At 35.2% G+C, this 19,339-nt stretch overlaps 1 protein-coding gene across 1 annotated transcript in view; it reads left to right on the forward strand.

Annotated features, from left to right (window-relative positions):
* Window positions 1-19,339, forward strand: part of LOC104627778 (follistatin-related protein 5-like) — a gene marked incomplete at both ends in the record, with an annotated part of 109,298 nt that overhangs the window by 44,729 nt on the left and 45,230 nt on the right. The gene's annotated exons all lie outside the window — the stretch shown is intronic.

Below are 19,339 nucleotides of genomic sequence, written 5' to 3' on the forward strand. Positions count from 1 at the left end.
AGGACAAAATTGCAGCCCAAAATACAGTCAACATTATACATTCAGGATTATAGTGTCTTCAAACTTCAAAAAAGAAAAAAAAAAAATCTATGAAATAAACATTTTAAGAAATGCATAGTGACTTAGTATGAACAGATCATAATAATAACTTCATCTTCTAATAACTCAGTAAAAAGGTATTTTCTCCAAAATAAGTATTTTACTACAAAATTGTAGTAAAATTTACTACAAAATTACAATTTACTACAAAATTGTAGTAAAATTGTTTGTTTTGCTCATTCTTCCAAATATTCATCAGTATATATGGTACTTCTCAAATAATCATCAGTGAATATCAGTATAACTTAGAATTCTTTTTTTAGGAAAGCAAATACTTGCCAGCTAACTTTGTTATGATGTCAAAATATGGAGCAAAGTAGAAAATGAGAAAAATAATTACATCTTCTGACAAAACTCTAAAAATAAGCTTTCAGCTGTGTTTTGTTTGCTTGTGGGTATGCTTAGTTTGCTTTGGCCATTTTATATTAGCAAAGTTATAAATGTGGACAAACCCTTACATGAGGAGTTGTGTTTTCTCTCTGACTCAAGTGAGTCCGAGATCACTAGAACTGTTAAGTGTGTGGAATATGGCCACAATCATATATCTGCCTTGTTTATTTTTACTTAATTTTTATTTCTTTTTCTTATGAATGCTTTCATTTCTAAGGTAGCAATTGTACTCACACATCACCTTTGTTCTGTGTTGTTTTCCATTTTTACATTAGTTCTATTTGTAAATTGAGCTTCCTCACCATGGTGCTTTGGAAAATAAGGGCCGTTTTCAAAGCTCATCTTGCTTGAATGGTAGCTTTAAGTCACTTGAGATGCTAAGGATGAAACCAAGATCCTCTGAAAAGTTCCAGTTAAATAATTGTTGCTTTTGTTACTTCGGTATTAATCATATGACTGACATTCAAAAGCGTCTTGCCCACATTCACAAACTCCTTTCTGTAATATTTGTTAGCTTTCTGTAAATATTCATGATGCTCATAAATAGTGATTTGGAGTTCTTACTAATCACTTCTAAGTATAATACACGACATGAGCTGTGTATAGAAATGGGAACATGCATCTGGACATGGAGAAATAAAAGGGAAATGATGAATGGAAATAATGAAGCTAACAGCTCAGTTTCAAACGGAAAGGTTCTGTTGACTGTATTTGCAGTCCTGAAAAGAACAAGTGTTTTCAAAGCCCGATACATATATTTTGTGTGTGAAAATGAATTTAAAAAAAAAAAAAAAGAGAGAGAAAAAAAACAACAGAGAAACTTCTTGTGCTGGGTGCAGGTGCCCAGGTGTTGGCAGCTGGGGCTGCAGGAGTAGCATCTGAGGGAAGAGGCCAGGGGCTGCCCTGTGCTGGACACAACCAGTTCCAGCCGGTTCCAACAGACCCACCACAGGGCACAGCTGAGCCTCTCAACCGTGCTTGTGTCACCTCTGGGGAAGCATTCATAAAAGGAGATAAAACGCCAGAGAGCAGAGCAGTGAACAAAAAGAGCAAGAAACAGTACGGGGAAGTCCAAGGATGGAGAAGAAGCTCCATGGTTGAGCAGATACCAACAGCAGCCTGGGAGGAAACCAGACTGGAGCAGGTTTACCCTGAAGCACTTCAGCCTATGGAGATCGCTGGCTGGAGCAGATGAAAAGGGTGAGGAAAAAGGAGATGCAAAGAGCAACTGGTGTGTACTGACTGTACCCCTCCGACCTTCTGCACCACTTGGATGGAGGGTAAAGGTGTTGGGAGTGAAGGAGTGAACTTGAACCTGGGAAGGGAGGGAGTAAAGTTGTTGTTTTAATAATATATGTCTTTTTGCTTACCACCACCCAAATTAGTAATTACTTGAGGTTTTTAATTGGCAATAAATTAAGCTACATTTCATAGAATCATAGAATAGTTTGCATTGGAAGGGACCTTTAAAAGTCATCTCGTCCAAGCCCCTGTAATCAGCAGGGACATCTTCAACTAGGTCAGGTTGCTTAGAGCCCCATCCAACCTGACCTTGAATGTTGCCAAGAATGGGACATTCACTGTACTACTACTACATTCAGAGACTACCACCTCTCTGGCCAGTGTTTCAACACCCTCATTGTGAAAAATTTCATCCTTCCTTCCTTCCTATCTAGTCTAAATCTACTCTCTTTTAGTTTAAAGCTGTTACTTCTTGTTCTGTCACAAGAGACCTTGCTAAAAAGTCTGTCCTCATCTTTCTTATAAGCCCCCTTTAAGTATTGGAAGGCTGCAATAATGTTTCCCTGGAGCCTTCGCTTCTCCAACCTATCCCCAACATCAACAGGCTGGGGGATGACGGGATTGAGAGCAGCCCTGCTGAGAAGGACTTGGGGGTACTGGTGGGTGAAAAGCTGAACATGAGCCAGCAATGTGCGCTCACAGCCCAGAAGGTCAACTGTATCCTGGGCTGCAGACAAAGTAGTATGGCCAGCAGGTTGAGGGAGGTGATTCTGCCTCTCTGCTCCGCTCTGGTGAGACCCCACCTGGAGTCCTGCGTCCAGCTCTGAAGCCTTCAGCACAGGAAAGACATGGACCTGTTGGAGCAGGTGCAGATGAGGGCCACAAAAACAATCAGATGGGTGGAACACGTCTCCAATGAAGAAAGGTTGAGAGAGTTGGGGTTGTTTAGCCTGGAGAAGCGAAGGCTCCAGGGAAACATTCTCTCCATAGGTGATATGCATCTAATATGTCTTTGTAGATGAACTAACAAAGGGTGAAAGAAAGAGTTAATGGAGTCTGGATTCAAAAAAAAAGAATGGGTATAAAGACATTGAGTTGGTCCCTAGAGTGTCTCTTCTTCAAAATTTATTTTACATGTTTTGCTGTTTGCACTGATTTGATTCCCCTATATTTATTTCTAGATCTTCCCCTGGGTTTATTTGTGTGTGTGTGTGTGTGTGTGTGTGTGTGTGTGTGTGTGTACCCCCCCCCCATATGTCTTTGATCATTCCATACCTTTCTGAACCTTGTTCATCATATATTCCCTGTTTGGTTCTTACAGTTTCACATTTGCTTAAAAGTTGTTATGTAGCCATAATTTAGTATGCATTCAGGCAATGTAATAAAAAAAACCTTGGAGAAAAGAAAAATAATTGGACAAAAAAGAGTTGTGTTTTATATTTCACTATGGAAAATGAATTTAGTACTTAAATAAATATTAACTTCAAAGGAACAAATGCAGAAGTAAACATAGTGGTCCTGTTTATGTCGCAATTTAACCACCAAAGAATGTATTGTATTTATGCAGGCAATTTTAAGCATTCAAAACCCCTAAGTCCTTGTATAATTTAAGATGTCCCCAGAGGCAACATATTCTAGGCTTTTCTATGCCTATATTATAAACTACAGTCATGTTTGCCTAACTCTGGGGATTATTAATTTACTCAGTTATACAGGAACCACATCCGTGCATCTCCAGACTAATAATGTTGTATAAATAGTAGTACACTTTCTGAAAAAAACATGACAAGCACTGACCTGGGAAGATAGATAATTTTTTTTTTCAGCAAAATGTGTCAGAGATCATCATAACTGTAAGTCAGCACATATATAGGAAACCAATCAGACTAAGCAGTAGTGACACTGTGATTTTGTAAATCATAGCCAGTGTTCATACTTAGAAATTAAGTTTTTACACTATGCAGTTCTCAATATGAGTTAAGCTATTTGCTTCAGGAAGGGACAAACTCAGAACAATATAATGCCCTAGTGTTTTACCAAATGGAAAAACGTAACAAGAAGAAGCAAAAGTGTATAAGTCTAAACTCAGATTGTGACTGTTGAATTTCTATTTTGTTGAAAAATAGTCTACTCTACCAAAATTATGCAGGATATATGTCTAAGGCTGTCAACTATGAAGTGGCTAAGAGCCAGTCTTAAATAATGAATATACTCTAAGACACTTTAGAGAAATATTAAGTAATACTGTTTGAATTTCAAAGGATGATAATGAAAATTGTGTTTAAGTAATGCATTTTAAAAAATTATATAATAACTTAGAGAATGCTATCAAGTATGTGGACAGATATTAATAATGTAATAATGTTACTGATAATATCCATTTGGTAATTTTAGAAGTCCATAGTACTCCTCAACTCTTCTTATGGTAGTTATGATTACTATTTGTGGAAGTAAAGCATTTTGCTACTGATCTTTCTCATATTAAAACTGAAGGGAGTCAGGGATAATCAACATCCATCTGAATGAAACCATGAAAAATTGTATGTCTCTGCAAATTTTACTTAGAATAATTATATTACAATCACCACGGTATTGATATCACAGGACATTTTGCTGATATTTTAGTACACATCTAGAACGTTTTGTTTTTTTTCCTGCTGTTATGCTGCATCTTAAATTTCTTATGTGTCTTTCCACTTACCTCATTGAATATGTTTTATTTAACCTATCATTCATTATAGAAAATCATTCTTACCTATGGAAAATTTAAAATAGCAAATTTTTTCCCAAATGAAATACTTATTACTTTTTTTTTAATGTTCGTTCATTCACTTTTTTAAACAGCTTTTATATCTCATTTTACTTTTTTTTTCTGACCTTTTCCTTCAGTTTTGCCTTCAGCTGCTTCCCTATACCTGTCAGCAATTGCACTTTTCTTACAAGATGTCTGCCCTTTGTTCTTACATTTATACAAGATCTACTTAAATGAATTGTCCACATGTAAAGTTTAACACCTGTTAACATACTTAAATTAGTAAGTTTTTAAAAAGAGAGTAGTTAAACTTCTACTTTTTGATAAAAGCTCATTATATCTTTCTTTAGGCTACCTCCATTGGAAACGTGTAATATTTCCATTTGGGGGGTTGTGAAGTTCTATACGGATTATCTTTCTCTCAAAAGTTATGAGTTTTTCGTCTTGTTAAAATTAATTTATGGATTACAACTTTCAATTTTTTGGTATCATTCAATAGTCTGCATTCTCTTATTGATATATTCTGCTTCCCATCCCTCTTCCCCCACTCCCCCCAACAAAAAATACAACCCTAAAACACTGTAATGGAGATGCCATTAAAAGAGAATGTCCTCTGGAAGAACATGCTTCCTTCCATTCTGGAGAGTTCTGTTCAGCAATTGACAGAAATGTTTTCAGATTGTCCAAAATGCTAAGCATATTTCCTAGAAAGGACTCCTGACATCTTCCCTCTTCCTTCCAACTTCTCATCCTCCCCCTCCCCCCCTTTTTTTTTCTTCTTAAGAAAGTTTTCAGGAGAAATTATTCCCTTGCACATTGCCTTCTCCCGTGGGATAGTATGGACCTACATACAAAATTCTCCTTATACAGGGTTAAATAGTTCTTAGTATGACACAGTTATGGCTTTAAGGCAATGATCATAAACATAAATGCCCTGTCTACCAAGAATTTTTTTTTTGTGGGTTTTTTTTATGGCAGAATCCCAGGTGAGCCAGAAACATCAGGGAAATATGCCTCAATCTTTTTTTCCGGTCCCCAAAGAGATCAACTCTTAATTTTTATTTTTTTGGGGGGAGAGATTTTTTTACCTTTATTAAGACATAAATTAGAGGACTTAAATTTAAAGAAAGTGATGATCAATAGGCAAAACAGAATAGAAATTAAGAATTCATATATAAACAGATTTCTTCTTTCTCCAGTATCCTAAAAAGGGAATGCCTGCTTCCAGAATTCTCTTCAGTCAACTCAGTGACTTTCTGAATTGCTGCAGCAAACTCTGCATGGTCTTGCTTCATTCCTCAGGAGGGTTTCATCCTCTCTGAAGCTTTGCCATTGTCCTTCTGATCTTACAGAGTCTTTCCTGTGACTGTCTCACCCCTCTGTGAGGGAAAGTGGAAGGGCCCTGTGATGTGAAGGGAACCCAGGAACCTCCTTCCCTTCAGACTTCATTTCAGAGATGATGCTCCTAACCTCTTCCTTTTCAGAAGACCATGACACAGTCCAGCAATGAACAAATCAAACCAGTCAGTCATAGTGCCATAGTAAAAAAGGTACCAACATTGTTCAGTAAAAAAACTGGTTCCCGACAAGATTATTTTTTAACTTTCCTTAGTAAATAATAGTTAAATTTAAATGCAGCAATTGCAGTGTCATATCTTCTATGTGGTCCAGCAGTATTTTGTGTGTGTTACAACTAGGATATATGAAGTTTACTTTAACAGGCTAGTTGCAAGTTTTCCTTGTATATTATGCTTATGACATCTCTTAAACCCATCTGTTACATCTCTCTCATACCTTTTCTATGGAATTTTTTAATGAGGTGGTTGAATTCAATTAACAGTGACTTGTGAGAGTCAGCACTTCTCTATCTTTCCCTGTATTGAATTGCCCTTTATCTGTTACATGGACTTTCTTTTAAATAGGATGTATTATTAATTTCTCTATTTAATGGGTCAAATACTAATTTTTTTCTCTATTCCATCTTAAAATGAAATTAGTTATTGTTAAATATGCCAATCAGTTTTATTAAATCTTTAATTTTTTCTTTTTCTTATAGATATGCCAAAAGTCTGTAGTCTTGAACACCAGTGCAATCATCTCATTCAGTTCTCTTTCATCCTTTCTTTTTCTCTACCCCTTTTTTGAATCTGATTTTGAGTCCTAATTAATGCTTTAGCAGTGTAATAAATCACACAAAAGGGGAACTTTGGATACATCGAAGACTCACAAGATTTGCCATGTTTTATTTGTTTTGAATATTGAAGCTATTGCAATATTTATTTTAGTAATGGCATGATGAATGTTACTTTAGACTTTACGTCATGTTTTCATGACACTAAAGATACTTTTAAACCGGGTACCAGTGTTGATCTGTAACCTTCTGGTTTAATGAAGTACAGTGAAAAAGATTGTGATGGGGTTTCATTCACAAGTATTGACTTCTGTTAAAATACTCTGGACATGCAAGTTCTATAACTCTAGCTTAATCAAAGTTATAATAGCACAGAACTTTATGACAGTGCTTACTATGAACATCTTTTTATGGTGGGGACTATTTTAACTTTGAGCCAGCTGATGATTCTTTCTTTATGAAGAACAATTAAGATCCCTGTGGGCTCCTCTCTCCTCTCTTCTCCTCCTCTCTTCTCCTCCTCTCTTCTCCTCCTCTCTTCTCCTCCTCTCTTCTCCTCCTCTCTTCTCCTCCTCTCTTCTCCTCCTCTCTTCTCCGCTCCTCTCTCCTCTCTTCTCCTCCTCTCTTCTCCTCCTCTCTTCTCCTCCTCTCTTCTCCTCCTCTCTTCTCATGCTAGATCAGTCTGCTTCATTTTATCTTCATTAGAAATTAAAGTATTGATTTCAGAGGTGAAGAGAACCATGTTCTGTGAATCATAATCTACTCTCATGATTTCAACAGTATAACTGAGATCATGATCTGGTCTTTTTCCTATCAGAAAGAGGGTGTGGCAAAGTAATTTCTTCTTGCAGAGCTGAGCCCCTTGGCTTGCATTACTCATATCTCTGCATTCTAGAGCTATTTGTGCTAATCATATCCAAAATAATGGAGTCTGTTAGTATTTTCCTGTTTGTTTTTCAGAAGTTAAAAATGAAAGGCCTTGTGACAGTACATCCATTCCCTCTTGCCCTGAAGGAATCCTTGAAACTAAGCCCAGGCAAGCCATGTTAAACTACCTGGAAGGCAGCACTATACATTTTTGGCATCTACAGACAGAAACTGTTAATAAAATAAAAGTGACATTGTGGATTTCTGAATTGATTGGTTCTTCCAAACTTCTTAATGCAGCACAATGAACAAACCTTTAGAAGAGTAGCTGAAATAATATTTCTGTATTCCTAGCTGTTTAAGAGGGTTTCTATGTGAGCTGAAATACACGAACACCAAAGATGTTCAAAACACTGTTATCCTTGTTCTCTATGGACCTATCTTCCTGTATGTTGTAGCTGATTCTGTCTAATTTCATTTGGGATTCCAGAATACATCAGTGACACTTTTTTAGAAATACAGAAATTTCTAGAAATAGTGGAAAGCTATTTCATCTGTTGTGTTATAAGCTGACTTCAGAATTTTTGTAAGCGTCTTTTTTCACTGTCATAGCATCTTTCTCCCCCAACCCTTTCTTTTCAGTTCAAATTCAGTTTTCTCTGTTCTAGTCTATATATGTATATATATAGATGCAAGTCATGTCTGCACTCTGTATTGCTGATACTAGCAAATGCGGTTTGTGCTATTCATTTCTGATCAGTGCATGAAAAATTGCCTTTTGATATTTATGTACAGTTATAGACTTACTTTTCCTGTTTTTTTTCTGCAGTATACATTCCCTCAGCTGAGTGAAAACCAGCATCATTTCTGATTGTTTTTATTACTAGTAACATATTTATTTTTCCAATTTGTCCAGGTCATTTTGCAGTACTTTTGCTATCCTACTACACTTAATGCTTTCCGCAACTTTGATAAGAATTGTGTGAAAGAGTTTTATAGGATGTAAAAAGAATACTAAGCTTTCCTGTTATTATTTTAGAAAAGAAGTCTCAAAAGAACAACATAGACTAGGCTACAACTAGCAGAAAAGGTCAGTCCTCCTTAAAAGCATGAGAAAGATGCTTTGTTAATAATGGCTTCCTGTGGTTTACATCCCTGACTTTCAAATAGTTGGTATAGTACATTAAATAGGAGGGCCACATCACCAGTAACAAAAGTGGTTTGATATACAGGAGTCTGTTTCACTGGACAGATAGCCAAAATTGCTTAAACACCAAAAATATAAACCCTTTCTGCCCCTCCCTTTCAAGCATCCCAAGAGGGAGTATTAGTATAGGTAGGATGTAATTATCTTTTGGGAATTTGACTCAACTGGAATTTGTAATATTAAAGAAAATAATAATGATTTTTAAAAAATCCTCCAGAAGTGTACCAATGTATTGATTCAGTACTGACTCACAAAGAAAATTGCCACCGAACTGTAAAATCACCAGTAGCAAGACTACTTGCAGAAGTGACATGAAACAAATTATTTATCCAGATCAAGTCTGTTTATCTGTGAGTTCTGACAGGATTACAACAGAAGATGCTATGTCTGCCACGCTTTTCAAATTATGACATTTAAGGTTTCTTTGAATCAAACTGCTTATTGATCTATCTACCCATACTGCCAGTACCATACATCCATTCATATCTAAATTTTATTGATGATCTACTTCAGTACAGACCAATTTCTCTTTCATCCCCCAAAGTTCTATGCCATATGTAAACGTTATCACCTTCCTGTGTATTCTTCCTTTCCTTGTCAGTTCTATACTGTTTTTTATATAACCATTTTGATAATCCAGAGCTGCTCTTTGAAGAATGAAAAGCATTCAGAAATTTTTCTGTTTGGATATAAGGTAACCTTTGTCTCCATTGCTAAAGTGCTTTCATTATTCTGTTAAGAGAGGAGATAAAATAAACTAAAAGTTTCCCTAAATTGAGTATTAATTATGGCAATGCCTTTATCTGTCAGCACTTTTAATAGTTTCTGTAGTTTTTCTTGTTTTTCGTGTAGGTTTCTATTTCTAGTTCACATCTACACAGTTAAAACACTGCATTTTAACTATAGTATATTTTACAGGGTTTTAATAATTTTTCTTTGTTTACATTCACGATGATTAATACTGTTGACAAATTTACATGTCATGATCATGAAAACCTTGGAATGTTGGAAGCATTGGGAACAATTGCTCAATAAAGTAATGGTGCTCTTTCTCCATCCATCATCTGGTCATGCTGTGACTCTGAGCTGAAGGAAAACCTCTTGAGGATGGTCATCTCTACAGTCTCCTTCTGGCTATTCTCAGCTGGGCTTCTTTTGCCTTTTGTTATGTTTGCTATCTTCTCCTGACTCTCATTTTGGCAATGCTTTACAGGTAATAAGACTGGGACAACCAGACATTTATACACAGTCTTTGGAACATCTGTACAGTAATGACATATTTTGATCATTACTTGCCTGAGTTGGACTTGTTATATCTGGAGGTGAAAGCTTCCACTTTCTGTTTTCTACATTCCAAAACATTCTGCCAGGCCTTGATGGAGAACCAACTTTTCAGTCTTTCTTGCTCTTCACAAGATTACTTTTTTCTTTGAAGCTTGCTCTGGGCTTCATCTAGTCTGATAAAGAATGTAGGAGATATATTCTTCAAAGTGGGTGGGAATTACAAAAAGGAAGATGCTTCAGTGACGTCCATTAATTCTCCTTTAAAATATCTGTGGTTACTGTAGTGCTTAAAACTCCAACTGGAAGTAGGGAAGTTGAAACAGTGTTCCAAAATAATAGGTAGTTTGGTTTGGTATAAAAATTTATCTTACCTTAGAGTAAGGAAAATTCAGGTGAATTTACAGAGGATCACTGAATCTGCATTCTTTATACTCTTGCAGGTAAGATGAGACAGAAGTGACTGGGTTTTTGACAGTTACCCAAAAATACTTACCAAATATGTTTTTGTTTTGCTGATGATTAACATTGTTCTTTTAGAAGGTTCTAAGGAAAAGATCTTAATGTTTTCCAATGTTAAGTCTTTTCATAGAGATATTTAATTGAACACTTGAAGGAACAAAAAAAAAAGAAAAAAATTTTAACCTAAAATAAAATTCAGAGTATCTTAGTAAAAGAAAACACTATTGTTCACTCTCATCTAAAGTAGGTTACCTTGTCTGGTTTAAAATCAGGCTTGGGTGTCCATTTATCCTTAAGAATTTTGATAACAGCAATAGATATACATTTCATTTCAAATTGTCCTGTTACTTAACTGGGATGAAGTTCTTTTTTAGAGTATGTGCTCCTTCCAGGCAAAAGTCTGTCTGCAGAGTTGTTTATGTTAATGAGAGGTAAAATGGAATTGCCATAGTCTGGCACAGTAAATTATCAATGCTATACCACTTTTGTCTATGAGGTGTTTTAAATTTTGAGCAGCATTTTGGCAAATGTCAGGAATTCTGTGAAGTTCCTGCTATTGTCACTTACAACTAATGAAAGATGACTGAAATTCTGTTTGCCTTCATGTTTTTGATGTGATATACATTAGTTTTAACATCAGAGAAGAAATTATTTCATGGAAAAGGCTTTGAAGTTTAAGTTGTGAGTGTGAAGAAATTAACGTTTTAAATTAAAGTAAAAGGAAGACAGGGAAAAAAAGCCGCCTTTTCTCCCACCCTTCTGTATTAAGGATCTTATTTCTGACATGTATTCTATGATCAGTTAGCAACTGTTGATGGTAAGGTTATAATTAGAGTAAAATATAATTGAAACCAAGGGTTAGCTAGATGAATCAGCAATAGAAAAAGAACTTCTGTGCATTTCAGTCTTCCAAAATAAGACTGTACCGTAGACAAGAAAAAATTGTATTATGGTATTTCATTAATATGGTTACATATGCTGACAGTAGCATAGAAGCTTTCCAATGAATAGTGCTTTCCCATTTTTTAATATGAAAGCATAGAACAAATCTGAAAAAAGAAGGTATAGCATATATAGCTTCGTGATTCATAAAAGACTTGTACTTCTAATGGATTTTTAGGTCCATTACAGAAAGCAATAGTTAAAAAAGCAAAAATTAAATACCAGAGGTAAATATAAACAATAATGGCATGCTGAGAAGTAAAAGTATTTTGGTAGATCTCATAAAATCTTGAAGTCCGTTAACAAAGAGATAGCTATTGTTGCAACAAAAGAGGATTACTTATTACAATTGGCACAGCAGTAGTAAAACTGAAGCAGCTGATGTCTCACAGAAGAGAGAACCTGTAAGTCTCAATTCAAAGAAAGCAAAAGAATATGGTCATGACTCAGTCTTATACTCTGATTTGCATATAAATCTTTTATATAAGTGTTTTGTTTAACTGGAGTTTATTGTCCTATTTTCAACTGTGCAATTGAATGTATATATACCAGAAAGAAGCAGCGCAAATATCTTACTGGTCATAATGTGTAGAAAAGGTGAGATTTTGTTAGTTCAGCATTATGCTATTGTATTTGTGTATGAAAAACTATCAAAATGTATGATACCTGTAGGCTTATTAACTTTATTCATAACCTCTTGGCTTCATATTAGTAGAAGAACAGAAGTCATACTTGGTACAGCTCTAGAAAATATGTTTGTCAGTGCCACTACATGCTGAAACTTTTTTTTTCCCCCCAGAAAAATTTCTGAACTCTGTAATTTGTCTTTTTTTGTAGCAGGATCTTCTTGCAATAGCTTGCAGTTTACCTGATCAGAAACCATGACCAGTGGATACAAAGAATATCACTAAAAAGTATCAATACGATTCATTTACAGAGAGGAGGGAAAAGAAAAAAATGAAAGAATTTTTACTGCATAACTAGTTTTGGTTGTTACAGTGAAAGTCTTGAGGTAGCTGCCAATGACACTGAAGTGACTTTTCTTTCATTGACATCAAGCAGTTGATCTTGCCTAGTAAAGCTTTCTTGTGATAAAAGATTAGACTGATGAACATGTGATGTTGTATTAATGGTTTGAACAAAGGCAATGTGTGTGTGATGCTTGCAGATAAGTAAGATTGGTGTTAAACGTAAGTTGTCTTTCTAAGCATGTATGTGCCTGTTTCTTACATAACATACTTGGTAACAAACTGACACAAAAGATACTGTATTAATAATCCAAGGCCCCATTTTCTCTCTATTATTGTCTGGAGATCATACATTAATGTTGTATTTTTAAGATGAGAGATCATCCTAAAGAAAACTATTCAAGTTACAATATGCGCTTTTTTTTTATCCTTTGCACGTGAAGAATAACCTAAATGAATCATTCTGACTTTCAAAATCAGGTTTGAAGGTACTAAGTTTATTTTTTTCTTTTGTTCCCCATACCTGCTCTTCAGCTACCACATAGTAGGAGATTCCCTACCAATCTCTATCTTTTTTGTTTTAGGTAGTTTTGTCTGCAAGATGTTTGAAAGCTGTAAGTGTTTGACAAGGTATTTTATTGCCCATTGGTTAGTTTATCACATGTACACAGAGCACAAAACACACAGTAAACAAAATTTATCCCACAGAGCTTTTGCAGACTGCATAAAGCTTTAAGACACTCTATCTGCCTGAATACCTTACTCCTGGATAGCTCAGGAATACATGGGATGGACTGAATGAAAATTGGCTGAAAATTTTAGTAATGTGAAAGTTTAAAGCATTTCTTTTTGTTTGTAGATTTTTTTTTAGTTTGTAAAGAAATATCCTGAGAAATTTGCTTCTGTGAAATAAAATAAGTGAGTTCTATTACTTTAAGATAAGCACAGTTCAGGAATCAAAGATATGAATTATGGTCAACATGAGAAAAGGGGTTTGCACTCATGAAAATAAAACAGAAACCCAGTATTTTATGTAATAAGAAGATCAAAACCTCCAATAAACTTACAAGCTAAGTGACTGAAAATAAATTCAGTCTTATCCCAGTGTGATTATGAAAAGTTGATGTTTCTAAAATTAGGAAAATTTAGGAAATATTCAATTATTTATTTACACTCTTCCTACAAATAAAATGTGCTGAAGAAAGAAAGTAGAAATAGGGATGCTCTTGCCAAGCTCATTCCACAAATCTGACCCTAAATTGAGTCACCATGAAGTGTAAACTGTGTCAGTACTTCTGCTTCTTTGGGGCCATCTAGCACTTAGATATAACTTCGGAATGTGATCTGTTACAAGTTAACTATCTTTGCACTGTATAGTTCCTTTTGCAGATCTAGCTTGGAGTGTAAAAATAAATACATCTACAATTAAAGCCAATTAAAAAAAAAGGAACAATTTGGGGGAATTGTAATAAAGTATGCTAATTGGATAATTATTACAAATTCATGTCACTGGTTATGATGTTAAATTGAAAAATATATGAGAAACAAATGTCAAATAGCTTTATCCGATTAAATCTGATTATATAATAATTTGTTTTGTTTAAAAAAGAGAAGTTAAATGGCATATGAGTCATCCTGAAGATCTCTGTGTGTAACATGAATCAATAAAAAAGACAGCTGTATCAGAGCATGCTGAAATTTCCTTTTAAATAAGCTGTATCTATTGGAGATTTTGAATGCCTAAATATTAGCAGTCATTATTGCAGATTCATAACAAGATAGCATAAAGATACAGAGTTTTTTGGGAAGTAAAAGATTAGTGATGTTTTATGGCTAGCCTCAAGAGCTCTGGCACTTTGACAAAGCTGTCACTTATGTCTAGTTCATATCTCCCATATGCAAGATCCAAATTTTCTTTACACGACTACATATAAAATGAAGTTGTTATTCTCACTGGTGTTCTAGGAGTGATGGGCTTCATGGCACGTTTCTATGTGGTCCCTCTGCAGGTTCTTAGGAAAATTATAACATTATTAGGTTTCAAAATAACAAACCCAATTTTTAATCCACGGACATAGTTTGAAAAGCACAAAGCTGCTGAATATTTTCCATAGAGTAATGGATGTTCCCATTTATTAGATGTTACTATACCCTCAGGAAGTGAAACTGCAGTCCTTACTCTATCCAAGAGAATAAAGGAAAAATAATACATCTCTATTTTTTTAAGTAGGTACAGTGTTATTCCATTCATTTACAGTCAGAGAAATTTTTTTCAGATTTGCTAAATACAGACAAATCCTGTTCAATTCAATTAGTGGTCAGGGCTTATGCATTTCGAAGTCTTATTTTAGGAAGAGATAATAAAGGGTGATCTCTGCATTGACCATTTCTAAGATTGGTCTTAGGAAGATATGCATAAAGACTTCCTCAAAAATCTGAGATTTACTTAGGTATTCTGAGTTACTCATTGGATGATGACACTCTTCCCCACTGGCAGTAGAGTAATGCTAGTGCGGTGTCCTGGTTTCAGCTGGGATAGAGTTAATTTTCTTCACAGAAACTCGTATGAGGCTATGTTTTGAATTTGTGATTAAAATAATGTTGATAACATGCTGATGTTTTCAGTTGTTGCTAAGCAGTCGGGGACTGTCCAGTTTTTCATGTTGGCCTGCCAGCAAGAAGGCTGGGGATGTAGAAGAAGTTGGAAGGGGATGCAGCCAGGACAGCTGAGCCAGGCTGGCCAAAGGGATATTCCATACCATATGACATCATGCTCAGTATATAAAGCTGGGCCGAAGAAGAAGGAAGGGGCGGGGGGGGAACACATTCAAAGCGATGGCATTTTTCTTCCCAAGAAACCACTGCGTGTGATGCAGCCCTGCTTCCCTGGAGGTGGCTGAACCCCTGCCTGCCCGTGGGGAGTGGTGAATGAATTCCTTGTTTTGCCCTGCTTGTGTGCGTGGCTTTTGCTTTCCCTATTAAACTGTCTTTATCTCAAACCATGAGTTTTCTTACTTTTACCCTTCAGATGCTCTCCCCATCCCACCGTGGAGGAGTGACAGAGCAGTTGCATGGTGCTTAGTTGCCATCTGAGGCTAAATCACAACACGAGGCTACCTTGCTCTGCTGAAAAATACCCTTTAAAAATTACTCCTTTCCTGCCCCACCCCCAGTCTCCCCAGTCTCAAGAAACAGAAGGACCAATGAAATCAATTGTCTATTTGTAGCTAGGAAGTTTGTTTCCATGGTCAGCAGAGAGAGGTAGACGGTAACTCAAAACAATGAGTCAAGAGAGATCCACTGAACTGTCCCATGAAAGGATTTTGCTACCTTTAGCTTTCTCAACTGACTGTAAAAGGAGCTTAAGAAGATTAATTTCCCTTGTCTAAAGTTAGCCTGCATTAATATCTACAGACCGCTGTCTGGTGTTACACTCTTCAGATAGAAGTTTTTTTTAAGATCCTGTTACTTTCTACTGTATATACTATTCTGCTACTTACTATATTACACTGCGTTCTTTCTTTCTTTAAGCTTTGACTTGATTTACAATTTTCTGTCAGGCTGGTTCTTCAACCAGTGGATTTACACTAGATTCACAATTTGTTCTTACTGGAGCTGTAAAATATGAGATTGAGAGAAGGTATGCAAAATTTGTGCTTAGGAAATTTAGGGGTTTTTTCCCCTCTTGAGCTAGAAGAAAAACCTAGAAAATCTTGGATTTGTGCCAAATGCAATTATTCTCAGATTTCTTTATAGAATTTAATTTCTTCTTGACATGCAATAGCAAATCTGAGAGTTGCATTCCTCTGCCAACATGAAAAGAGAAACTGATTACTTGGAAAGTAGGAGTTGTAAAATTGACATTAGCATGAAATGTTTGGTTTAACTGGCAGACCAAGCATACATCAATAATTATATTTAAAAATGTTTCCTGTTAACTCTTAAAACATTACTTACTCTCTGTGTCCTTGTAATAAAGTTACAGATACTATAAAATAAATATGTAAAATATGAACAAAATGTGACATTAGTAACTGATACTTCCATAAATTGACTGAAATCAAATGTAGAAAGTGTGGAGAGATGTACAGGATAAGAAAGGGATTATGTATATTGGCTGTGTTTGACAAGCAAAAAACTGTTGTTTTGGAAATATCTAGATGGTTGCAATTATTGATGCAACTTTTCCATAGCAGACCAATGTAAAATGTTAATTCTTAGATGCAAATTATTTTCCTGATCTGTTCAGAGACAGATGATTGCTGTTTTTCCTTTTCCCGTAAGAAAATAAAGATTTCTCTTTAAAAAAAGAGGGGAAAATGCCCTTTCAAATTGTGTCGTTGTTATCACTGAGCTAGTATAATCATGTTACAGTGCTTACATTATTAATTGTCAGTAAAGAAGATACAAACCAGTATAATTTTCTTCTTTATTTTAGGCTTGTCAAAGACTGCAAATAGAAATACAGTTTTCATGTGTAATCAAAAAGCTATTAATTAAAAATATTTGGTGTTTGCTTATTCCATTTATTAAAGACCTAGTAAGCAATTTTTTCCTGTCTGAGGATAACATGACTAAGAATTCACATCTCCAGTTTTCATGTCCTCAGTCCTGTAGCCTTTTTTTATTGTCCTTGTTATCTTCTCTTTTTTCTTCTTTTTTCTTTCTCCTTTTTTCCTTCTACATTTTTTCATTTTGGAGGGGAAGGTTGTGATCTTTAGATGAGAGAATACTCAAGATTTGGAGTACATAAGGTTTTTATAAAAAGAAAAAAAAAGTTATTTCTTAAATATATTGACAATAAATTAACTGTGGTTTAAAAAAACCCCACAAACCAGAAGAAAAAAATCCTAGTCTTTATGATGATGAACAAATTCAAGCAGTCTTTCATTATACATTCTCCTGTGGGGAGACCTGGAAACAGTATTTCTAGAGCTGTTAATGAAGTGCAGGCAAATGATCATATACTCTTATATGCAAAGCATTAGCATATGAAAGCAAGTTATAAAACCGAAGGAAATAATTATTGATTTGTAAACAAAACTCACCTTTAGGTTTCTGTTGTATTAACACCAAGACAAGTAAGCAAAGATTCATTGTCAAATAAATGTTTTCTTTCCATATTCCTTTACTCGTTATTCATGACACGTATCATGATTCTTAAATATCAAGTCCTTCAACAGAATACAGTTGCTATGGAATCATTGTTAAAATAATTGTTCAACTCTATCTTTCTTATGCATGACAAAAATAATTAGAGTTTCTCAATTTAATTGTAGACGTACCATGCCATTTCTATTTGAACAGTAGTCTAACAAGAATTGAGCTTGTAACAATGTTTTTAGGGTCATTATTTTTTCAAAAGATAAAAAAACCTTTTTCTATATGTATTGTTGTTGATTTTTGAAGGCTCTGGTTCAATGATGCTTGTGTGTGTCTGTATGGATGCAGGTTTTTTTCAGTGACTTAGCTTGATAGCTATTCTATAAAACACTAAATATATGTCAACATTCAGTGTCAAAGAACTCTGTCTATACTTCACCATCCCTTTCCAAATGCTGCTTATAAGATTCAGTTCTCTCTGTATTGAATTGTTTGCTTTCATTAACAAAACAAACATTGAACTCAGTATAACAGCAAGCTAGTGCCATTTGTTTTGTAGCTGGAAAAATAAAACAAACCAAAGAAAAGACCAAAACAAACAAACAAAAATCCTTAAAACCCAGACTCTGAGTGATGAAATGACAATGTCATGTGGGAATCCTATTGAAATACTGATGTATCTGAGTAAAATAGCCACAGGGATTTTTCTATCCATGGTTTCTGTGAAAAAGAAGGGAGAAGCCATAACACAGACATCCGTTTACTTAGAAAATAGCTAAAATACCTGAAGATATCATCATGCTACAGTGAATCAGCCAAAGGCTTGGAACAGGTAAGTGTGCTTCAAAGCAGTATCTAACAATTTAGCATAAGGAATGTTAAATTAAACTTGTCTTCAGACTGCATTGTAACAGCTAAATGTTAATACACTTCTTCCTATGTCTTATACTGTTCACAATTACCTTTGGCAGAGATTAGGTAAAAAATTTTAGACAGCAATAATATTAGCTATTTGGTAGATAAAATGAAAGTACCTCTAGTGTGGCTTTTTTTGAATCAGTTTTGGGTTGGAAGGGCCCTTTAAAGGTCATCTAGTCCAACCCCCCCTGCAAGGAGCAGGGACATCTTCAATGAGGTCAGGTTGCTCAGAGCCCTGTCCAACCTGACCTGAAATGTTTCCAGGGATGGGGCGTCTACCACCTCTCTGGGCAACAGGTGCCAGTGTTTCACCACCCTCACTGTGAAAAACATCTTCCTTGGATCTAGTCTAAATCTACCCTCTTTTAGTTTAAAGCCATTACCCCTTGTCCTGTCACTATAGGACCTGCTAAAAAGTCTGTCCCCATCTTTCCTATAGGCCCCCTTTAAGTACTGAAAGGCTGCAGAGCCATTCTTCATTCTTCCACTAATAACATGAAAATCAACACTTTGAAAACATGTGTTTAACTAGTAAAGGGAAAAATGTTAATTGAACTTACTCTTCAAGTACTTTAGAAAGAGGCAAAGATAAAAAATATCCAACTAGAAAGATTGCTGGAGTTTTTAATGTGGCTTTTTTAGAAAGAAAATTCAGTTGTATTGGTTCACATAATCAAAGTTAAAAAGTAAGAATTAGAGGGGTCTCTTTAATTTTTGTAGTGGTAACATGTAATGGCATATTGAAGGCTTGGTAGAAATATTGTCTGTGTAATTGAAGTGCTAATACAGAAAGCTATAGTTATTTTAAGAAAGACAAGTTATTGACAGTCTTACCCAAGTGGGTTAATTTTTGAGTGGGTTATTTTCTTCTCTTAATGAGCAACTAGCAGAATGATCTGAAGCACAGAGTTGTACCATGTGAAAGAAATACAGTGAGATATATGTTTTTAGAAGAAATATTTTGAGTATATTTAGGG

This window comes from Phaethon lepturus, unplaced genomic scaffold, assembly GCF_000687285.1.
Source record: "Phaethon lepturus isolate BGI_N335 unplaced genomic scaffold, ASM68728v1 scaffold1691, whole genome shotgun sequence".
NCBI lineage: Eukaryota > Metazoa > Chordata > Aves > Phaethontiformes > Phaethontidae > Phaethon > Phaethon lepturus.